The sequence below is a fragment of the Lactuca saligna genome, chromosome 4 (genome assembly GCF_052625555.1).
Source record: "Lactuca saligna cultivar CGN05327 chromosome 4, ASM5262555v1, whole genome shotgun sequence".
NCBI classification, from domain to species: Eukaryota; Viridiplantae; Streptophyta; class Magnoliopsida; order Asterales; family Asteraceae; genus Lactuca; species Lactuca saligna.
The window spans coordinates 28186705-28196638 of NC_136420.1; positions in this window are offsets into that span (position 1 = coordinate 28186705).

Consider the following 9934-nt stretch of genomic DNA (forward strand, 5'->3'; position numbering starts at 1 on the left):
GAAGGGTATCTATGTGTGACCGGAAGGTCGAATATGTTATGTGTTATATATATGCTATAATTGAAAAGGTAGTTGCTATGCATGCTATGTATGTTCTATGGGCCGGAAGGCAAAGTATTATGTGACAGAAGGTCAGGTATGATATATGATATATGTGCTATATGTGTTTAAGTAATTGTACTATGTGTTGCATATGTTTATGGGCCGGAAGGCAATATGTTACGGGCCGGAAGGCAATATGTTACAGGCCGGAAGGCAATATATTATGGGCCGGAAGGCAAAATATTATGGGCCGGAAGGCGATTATCTCATGGGCCGGAAGGCGTTGTACTCTGGACCGTAAGGTTCGGGCCTGGAAAGGCGTATATGTGTAGTGGTATACTGGGGAACTCACTAAGAATTTATGCTTACAAGTTGTTATGTATGTGTTTCAGGTACTAGCGAGGACCGTGGGAAGGCGCCGGCATGATGCATACACACTGCTGCTAATTGAGATCTTGGAGATTTTATATATGTATTTGATATGAAACATGAAATAAATACTATTGGTTGAATGAAATCACTTTGTTTTAAATGAAAATTTTATTTGAAAATTTGCGTTGTTACATTGAGCTTCGCATTCAACCTTATCTTTTTTCTTCAGCCTCTCTCACAATTTGATTGTGCTCATCGAGCTGAGCTTCATGAGCCTTCCTTCATTTTAGCTCATGCTCATTAGGCTCTTCTTGTTCATTGTCGTCAATGATTCTTTCATCAGAGAGCTTTTCTTTGCCTTTTGAATCCGAAGCTACATTATCCTTCAGCTCATTTTCAGACTTTGGCTTCACATGTGGCTTTTCAGTTGGTTCCAGGGTTTCTTTCTTTTATGGCTTCATAGTTTCTCCCTTTGTTTCAGAAGCCAGCTTAACTCCGAAACACCCTCAAGTCGGTTCAGCATTGTGAATATTGGCCTAAACATCTCATCCAGATGCTTCTTAACTGTGATTGTGATCAGAGAGTCACGAGTCTTGATAATGTCAAAGAGTAAAGTGTTCACATCTGCAATGCAACTCTTCATTACAACTTTTTCAAATAAGAGCTCATTGATCTTCTTCTCAGCATGCTCCAGCTTTAACAGTTAGAACCTTCACTTTTTCCATTTTCACTACGAGCTTATACATGATCTTTTTCTCCATAGCCATGTCTCCATGAAATTTATCGATTTTTTAAGAGATGGAGGAGTTGAACTCTAAGTTTTCTGATTTGAGGCCAATACGAACTTCTTCAAGTTTTTCCTTCTATATTCAAAGTGAAGTACTCATACTTGTTATGGCTTCATTCGCTTTCATAGTATTCGATTCGAATGTCCTCTAGAAAATGCTCATGAATGATCAAGCATCAGTAATTAGTTTATTGACTTTTTCGGTCATTTCCTTAGACACAGAAGCTAATGCATGAATTGCTTGATTGTTCTTGTAAAGGTTCGTAGAAATGTTCCTTTGTTATAGTTTCAAAGAACGCCTTGACAGTTTCTTGCGAGTAATCACCACGAGAAGAGGTCTTGGTGAATTCAATCAAGGAATCCAACTTTTTAGATAGAGCCTTTAACTGCCCTTGGGTGACTAGAGCTTCGTTATCACTCTCAGTCCTAATGTGGAATGGGCTATAAGTGTAACCTCCAAAATCTTCTTCATCATCACCATAAATTGTATCAGGATCACCCTGGCGAAGAGGTGAGATGGGTGGTGTAGAATGACCAAAAGTGAAACCTGAAGCACCTGCCTCCGCATCAGATGCATTGACAGATAGTGGAGGTTCACTAGTGGTAGTGGTTATAGTTACTGTTGAATCTGTAAACAATGGGGTTGATTGTGCGAGAGTAGTTTGCTGTTGTGAAACTCCCATAGATACAAGTGGGCAATGGGAAATGTTGATTGGGGTAGAGAGAGTAGAGGTACGTGAAGGAATAGAAAAATCCTGAAAAAATCATCTCTAATAGGAACAGAGGTAGGAATTTCAAAAGTTACCTCAGGATTAGAAGAGATTGGCTGTGAGACCTGGGGTTGAGACATTGCAGCATTATCGTCATATTCGTTGTGAACTTCATCATGAATAGGAATCTTCGAAACCGTGTTGGACTGCGAATCGACGTGGTCTCTTGGCGTAGGAGTTTGTGGCCTGCAAGCAACTTTCTTTACCTTATTCCTTTTCGGATCTTGAGGAGATTCAAATGGACCAACTTTCGTACCTCTTTTCTTTCCTCCTTTCTTCGGTTTGTCTGCCTTGTCAAGGACCTTTTGTACTTCCTCGGTCATTAGGCGAAAACCAGAGACTGGAAGACTAAGATAGGTTAGCAGTACTTCACTTGTAGCTGGAACATCGCGAAGCATAGATTCCAGAATTGAGCCAATAAAGGTGAAGTTGGAATTATTTGCAAGAATGATGTTAATGTTGTGGAAAATCTGAATAGCAACCATACAGGAATCTTTAAGGACTGGGATGTTAAGCTTATAAATAACCCATTGAACCACAACAGTCCAGAAACAAGAACAAGAAATCTCATTGTGTCGTGTAATTGAATGGGTACTTTGGACCAATTGAGCCCCAAGCACTGAGCCATAGTCCAAATTGATTCTGGAATAGATACCATACATGATTTGTCATGAAAAGTTTGTTGCATAGTCGGAGCTGGGAACCCTCTCCGAAAAACTCTTGAAGATGAGGGTGAACAGTTTGTTCCACATCGACGGTAGGTTTGGCTTCATAAACTTTGAGATGGCGGTCAAAGTTTCCTTGTACCCTATCTTGTAAAACATCACCAAGATGGCAGAGTTGGAGATGGTCTCAGGGTAAATCAGGTCACAACCTTGAGGAAGCCCTAGCAGGCTACAAAATCAATATTTGGTGATGTTGGTTTTCTTTTTGAAGATTTCGAACGTAATCATCTCCTCACCCCTTTGATAACTTGCTGTAGAGTACGCCTTAGACAGATGAACCAAGGGAACTATCTCCGATTTTGTTAAAGCAATGACCAGTGGAGACTATCTTATGCACTCGATGATTTAATGAAGAAAACAGTCATAGTTGTTCGGATCAAGGTCAAAAATAAGATTCTGGTTTGCCTTAAGGTTGAGAATGGACGATTTCACCATTTGTTCTGCAACAGAGGGAGTTTTTGATGAAGCAGCCATGGAAGCTTGTTGAAGAAGATGAACAATAAAGAGAGAAATAGCTAGAAGTACTTTGAGTTCTTTGAGAGTGGTAATGAACAATGAATCACCAAAAACCTTTTATACTGTATGCCAGGAGAGAGAAAAGTGGCGTATGGAACTCCAATTCCCTAAAAAAGGCGCCTGGAAAAGCGCAAACAAGCTGGCGTACGTCAGGAATGCGTCAGGCCGCGTAACTACTGGCGTGATGTTAGGAACAGTTTCAAATTCCACACGCCTAAATTAAAATCTTATCCCTTAGAAACTTCCTTTCTGTTCCTGACTTTCGCAATCCATTTATAGTACTCTGAACCTAAAAGTAACCATTAGGACAACATACCAAATGTTTGAAAATTATAAAGATCTTTGTACAAGAGTGTGCCAAAGATAAAGAAATAAAGCAAGTTTTCTTAGGGCGACTAGTGATGTCATTGAAGACATAAAGCAGATGCATCCCGGGCAACGATCTCTTCCTTCGCAATCAAGAGAGACTTTGAAGCGCTTGTGTTGTGTCCCGTTAAATTACGATCATCTGTTTGTGGAGAAACAGTGGAAGGTTTCTTTTAATAAGGCGAAAGTGGTGGCTTATTCTTCAACTATTTTTGAAACTCAACATAAGTCCGAACATTCATATGAAGTACTTCTCTGACCAATGTAGTCATAAGAACAAGTAAGCTTTGGAATTATTTTAAGTGACTGGGATAAGTATAGAAATCTCAAGAAAAATTAAAAACTGGATCTATTGGGAAGAAACGTCTTAGGACTAGAACATTTCATTAAGATTGCATAAAAAGAAAAAGAGATTTCAGGGTACAAACCACGAAGGTGGTCATTAGTTAATTTCTAATAAGCTAGAACATTTAGATTGTTAACCGTCAACTTGTAAGTATGTGTTGAATTTTGGGTTTCACTCAATTCGTGGTAATAACGAATTGATCATAAACATAGAAGTTGTGTAACCATAAACCTCAATGGTAATTTTTGAGAGTTTCAAGGGTTACATTTATGAATGCGAAAGTGATGGAGAAGTAGTAGGAGGTGGTTCTGAAGAAATAATGTACCTTTGCTATGCGAAAGTGACCAAGCAGTTACTCTTAACTCAATGCGAGAAGAGTAAGGTAGCTCATGAATTATGTGAATAAATAGCCTAATTGGGAAAAAACGATTGGTGTTATCAATTCATTAAGGCTTCAACATAGAGTCTTTGAGGCTTCGGACTACATGCAGCAGCATGCTTCTTGGGACACTTAACTAGTGCATAGATTAGGAAATTTATACCTGCCCCATCATTCGTAAATGAGATCACCAAGATATATGTGTTCAAACCTGCTCAGTTATCTAATATTTTTTGTATTTTTGATTATTTTCCAAAAAGAAATAAATGATGAAAATAAAGAAAATATTTTTGTATTTTTGTTTTTATGAAAAAGAAATAAAAATAGAAAGAAATAAAATATTTTTGGATTTTTGATTTTCTGAAAAAGAAATAAAAACATAATTAAAATAGCAATAAGGAAAATGTTTAAAGGATACATGAAGTTCTGAACCATGAATGAACAGTAGACTGTGAGTCACTACGAACTTTTGCATCGATTCGCAGTATGAATAGTGGACCATTAGTCACTGCAAGCGTTCACACTAATTCGCAGTGTGAACAGTTGACTGCAAGTCATTGCGAGCGTTCACACCAATTCACAGTGCAACCAAAACTTTATGAGAGCGAAGGTGGATTCGGAACAGATTCAACCTCTATCATTCCTAAGCCTTGAAGAATGCGATTAAAGGTTTGCTCAGGCACGGCTTTCGTGAAGATGTCGACTAGCTGATCAGCAGATCTAACAACGTATATCTTGACATTTCCATCTTCTATATGATCTTTAATGAAGTGATACATCAGTGCAATGTGTTTAGTCTTGGAATGTTGCACTTGGTTGTGACATATACGAATGGTGCTCTTAGAGTTGTTATACAAATGGATTCGTTTCATATTTATGCCATAGTCACGAAGCTGACTTTGAATCTAGATGACTTGTGAAGTACAAGAGGCAGTGGCAATGTACTCTGCTTCGGTAATGGATAGGGAGATGCAAGTTTTCTTTTTATATTGCTAACTTACGAGTTTGCCATCAAGAAATTGACATTCTCCCATTGTATTTTTTCGATCCAAACCGCAACCTTAGAGATTAGCATCCGAAAACGCTTACACAAAGAAACCTGAACTTGAAGGGTACCATATTCCAAGTGAGGATGTTCGTTTGAGATACTTGAATATGTTCTTGACAGCAGTCATGTTGGGTTCACGAGGATTCGCATGAAACCTAGCACAATAGCAGACAGAAAGCATGATATGTGGACAAATAGCAGTCAGATACATCAATGAACCTATCATTTGACGATAGAGTGTCGTATCAGCAGTTGGCTTGTCTAGAGATGGTGTTAGTTTCGTTAAAATGCCATTGGAACCTTCACTTTTGAATAACCTACCATTCCAAACATAGAAAGTACGGTCTTCGTGTAAGCCTCCTGGTTGATAAAGATACCTTCCTGGCCCTGTCTTATATTTAAAGCAAGAAAAAGTTAATCGGACCCATGGAGCTCATCTCATACTTAGTTTCCATCAACTTTAGGAACTCAACAGTTAAGCTGGGGTTAGTTGATCCGAAGATGATTTCATCAACATAAATTTAGACGGTCATCAAGTGGTCACCATATTTCTTGTGAAAGAAGGTTGCGTTGACTGATCTCTGTTTAAATTTAGCTTGTTTTAAAAAGCGAGTAAGAGTTTTGTACCAGGTCTTAGAGCTTGCTTCAGACCATAAACCGCTTTGTCCAGAATCTAATAATGATTGAGATAATTTTGTTAACGAAACCTAGAGGTTGTTCCACATACATCGTTTCTTCTAGTTCCCAGTTCAGAAAGGCACACTTAACATCCATCTGATATACATCAAAGTTCTTATGTGCAGCGTGTGCCAATAAAATGCGAACTGATTCTAGCCTTGCAGATGGAGTGAAGATTTCTTCATAATCTATACCTTCTTCTTGGCAATACCCCTTAACAACTAGTCATGCCTTGTTTCGTATCACATTTCCCTCTTTTCCGGTTTGTTGCGAAATACATATTTTAGACGTACGACAGATGCGTCCTTCGGAGTAGGAATCAGTCTCCAGACCTTGTTTTGTTTGATCTCATTGAGCTCCTCCTGCATTGCTTGCACCCAATTAGAATGCTCAAGAGCAATTTGAACATTTTTAGGTTCAATTTTGGAGATAAACGAATTGAACATGCAATAGTCAACTTTAGAGAATAATGTTGTATGTTTAGCCTTTTGTTGTGCTCTCGTAAGAACTCCTGAAGACGACTCTCCTATAACTTGAGTTTTTGGATGATCTCTGGTCCATTTGGTCAAAGGAGGGTAATTTGGACCATAAGTTGGATCCAGTTCAGCGTTTACATCCTCAAATTCTAATTGTACATCCAAATCATCATCCGTACTATCATTCTCCCCCTCAAATGATGGATGTTCTTATTCATTCGGAGTTGAACCCTCCCCCTGTAGTGTTGGTTCTTGAGTTACCTGAGGAGAGGAATGCTCCCCCTGAAGAGGTGTAGTAAGCGTGGAGGTTAAAGTAGAGCCCTCCCCATGTGGTGTAGCATTCGCACTTTCTGATGGAATTTCATAGTGTTTCGGAGTGGGATGTTTGTGCTCCATATCTTTCGCAACATCATCAATGATTTTCTTCAATTTTTCTTCCTTATTGTCTACTGCTTTGGATTCGGAGGAGATTGCCATTTTTGGCTCATTGAATATGTTCATGAACTCCTCATAAAGCCTAGAAAGTGGAATTATCGTTAGAATTTTCACGGGAAAGATTTCCTCTGATTGTGAATCGACCATTTGATACTTCTTAAGATAAGTGTCATGAAAGGTGAAATAGTAGGTCTCTTCAGTTCATTTTTATATTTCATTTAGAATCCAATATGCCTTCGACGTTAAAGACTACCCCAAGATAATACCTTCATCAGCTTTCACATCGAATTTGTTCCTTTGTTCCTTAGAGTTAAAGATGAAGCACCTGGAACCAAAGACATGGAAAAATTAACATTAGGTTTTTTCTTGTTAAGAATTTCATAAGGGGTAATAGAAAATCTTTTATTTAGGAAAGAACGGTTTTGCGTGAAACAAGTTGTGCTGATAGCTTCTGCCCAGAAGTAGAGTGACAGATTCGCGAATGATAGCATGGTTCTCGTATCTTCGCACAAAGATCGGTTTCGTCTTTCAACGACCCCATTCTGTTAAGGAGTATAGGGAGCCGAAAAGTTGTGAGTTACTCCTTTCGCAGTTATAAATTCTTCAAACACTTGGTTTTTGAATTCCAACCCGTTGTCACTGTGAATGTTGCGAACTAGCTTTCGCAGTTGTAGCTTAATCTGCTTTATAAAATCCTTGAGTTTGGGAGTGGCATCAGATTTCTATTTAAGAAAATTCACCCAAGTGAATATGGAAAAATCATCTATAATTACGAGTATATATCTGTTACCACTAATACTTTCAGTTGCAGAGGGATCACAAAGGTCTATATTCAAGAGTTCAAGTGGTTCTATGACTTTTGTATTCACAATTGTTGGATGACTCTTCCTGCTCTGCTTCCCCATTTCGCAGACTGCACAAAGATGTTATTTATCAAACTTTAAGAGAGGAAGCATGTTGATACATAAAGTGACCCTCTTAAACTTGGCGAACTGCAGCCACTTCTCCTACCGCAATCTGCTCAGTCTACCATATCTCTCTTTTGCTATCGCAACCGTAGTATGACGAAGTCTTCCGCAACTACCATCCGCAATGAAGATTTCAGTTACATTATTTGATTTTTCTTATATGCATTGTTTAACCAATGAACCTTGCATGGTCATGTTAAGTCAGAAGTTTAATACTCTTTTATTTCCAATGTAACTTTTTGAGACTCTATAAATACAGTCTTCATCTTAATGTAATTTATACCTTTGAATACACATCTCTTTATCTCTACTTCTTATACCTTAAACTGATCACACATACTAACTTGTGTTTCATTGCAAATTGTTATGAACCAGTTTGGTGTATACTTGATATTAGGGCTGTGCAGAAAACCGCACAAACCACACCAAACTGCACCGCATAATGCGGTTTAGAATTTCGTGGTGCGGTTTGCGGTTCATCATTTTATCAAACCGCACTGTGCGGTGTGGTTTGCGGTTTGTAATTGTAAAACTACGGTTCAAACAGCACCGCACCGCATGTTATATATATACTTTTTTTTTCTTTACTTTGTTATAACTTCAAATCACGATTTACAAATGATGTATATAAATATATTTCTTATAATAACCAAATATCTATAACGTAACATTAAATGACTATTAGATCAAGATCCCATGGTTTACAAGAATATAGCAACTATAACAACAATATAAAGCAATAACAATGATACTTACAAAACTATACTAGCATGAGTCACAATTTATTAAAAACGATTTAACTCGAAAATTGTATTTGTTTTTATAAAATGAAAGCATCAATTTTTTTAACATGGTCGAGTTTTTGGTTTTTTGATAGATTTAATGTTGAAGAACCGCACAAACCGCAACTAACCACACAAACCACCCGCATCAAATCGCACCGCATCACGCGGTTTTGAACATCTTTGGTGCGGTTTGCGGTTTCTAAAATATTCAAACCACATATGCGGTGCGGTTTGCGGTTTTGATTCGAAACCGCACCAAACCACACCGCGCACACCCCTACTTGATATAACTTGTTGTCATTTACATTTCCTTTACTTTTCAGCTCTTTTAATTCCGCAACTGACTATCTAACAATCTAACTTCTTATTATTGTTGAGCTTTTACGATCCTTTGAGATTAACTTATTCCGCAACTATAATATTATACAACGTTTGTTTAAGTTTTTCTCACAAAGTTTTTCTCTCAACAATTGGTATCAGAGCCAAAGTGATTGATTTTTAAACAAAACTCTAATTATGAAAAGCCATCTATACCACTGAATCTCATCTTTTCTTTAAAAAAACAAAAAAAAACAAATAAATAAATATGGCACAAGCTTTATCACTAAATTTTTCCAATAGTGTTGGAGGTTCAATCAGAGCTCCAATACTGGTGACAAATGAATATCATCAATGGTCACAAAGGATGGAGATGTATCTTAAAAGACTGGGAAGAGATGTATGGAGACTTGTGGCAGAAGGACCTCATGTCCCTATTCTTACTCCAGTTCAAGCTGATGGTGCTCAAGTTCGACTTGGTGGTGGTCAAGGTGCAATAAATCGACCAATCAAAGATGATCTAGACAAAATGGAAAATGATGCCATCGCTTTCTATGAAATTTCCTGCGGTGTTGCTCCTAACAACTTCGACATTATCATCAACTGCAAATCAGCAAAAGAAATCTGGGATGTGCTGAAAAATCTCTATCAAGGTTTAGAATAGGCACAAGATAAGAAAATCACCACTACCCTAAATGAGTTTAACAACTTTAAATCTCTTCTTGGAGAAATCCTTGATGATTCATTCAAATGTTTTAATCTCATCATCACTAAATTGTCAAATGGTGGTACAGTCCGAAGTAACCATGAAACAAACCCTCTATTTCTTAATGGTTTGGGAAGATAATGGTCTACTGCAAAGATAATTGTGCAAGGAGATAGGAAGATTCATACTTTTCTATGTTCAAGTTATATGGAGAACT